Source organism: Haliotis cracherodii, unplaced genomic scaffold (genome assembly GCF_022045235.1).
Source record: "Haliotis cracherodii isolate W230 unplaced genomic scaffold, xgHalCrac1.p SCAF_15, whole genome shotgun sequence".
Lineage (NCBI taxonomy): Eukaryota > Metazoa > Mollusca > Gastropoda > Lepetellida > Haliotidae > Haliotis > Haliotis cracherodii.
In genome coordinates, this window is record NW_027266270.1 from 36795259 (window position 1) to 36795680 (window position 422).

A 422-nucleotide genomic window follows, 5' to 3' on the forward strand; every position below is an offset into this window, starting at 1 on the left:
TTACAAACACCGTGTAGCTGTTATGAACCTGCAGTGCGTGATAGTTCGCTAAGAACACTACAGCAGATAAACAACTCCGATACCGAGGAGTTAAGTCATTGTGTCTAAAACATGTCACCTGGTTATCTCGAAATCTGGACTCCCCGAAGACCCTGTTCGACACGTGTATTAATTTCCTCCTCACATAGAAGGGAGACGATACATCAGTGCAGGGGGACTTCGTGTTGTTCCTGTATATTAATATCCGCAATACGCGTGCTTGTACAAGATATCTCTGTTTGGCGAGGTTGGGGAAATGAACCTTTATCAGCGGATATTGATCTTAAGTTTCAAACTCTCTACACGGGAATTATATCTGATCGCCAACGGCGTGATCTGACTCCTTTCTCCTCCACATAAACGTTTAGGACACATAATCCATA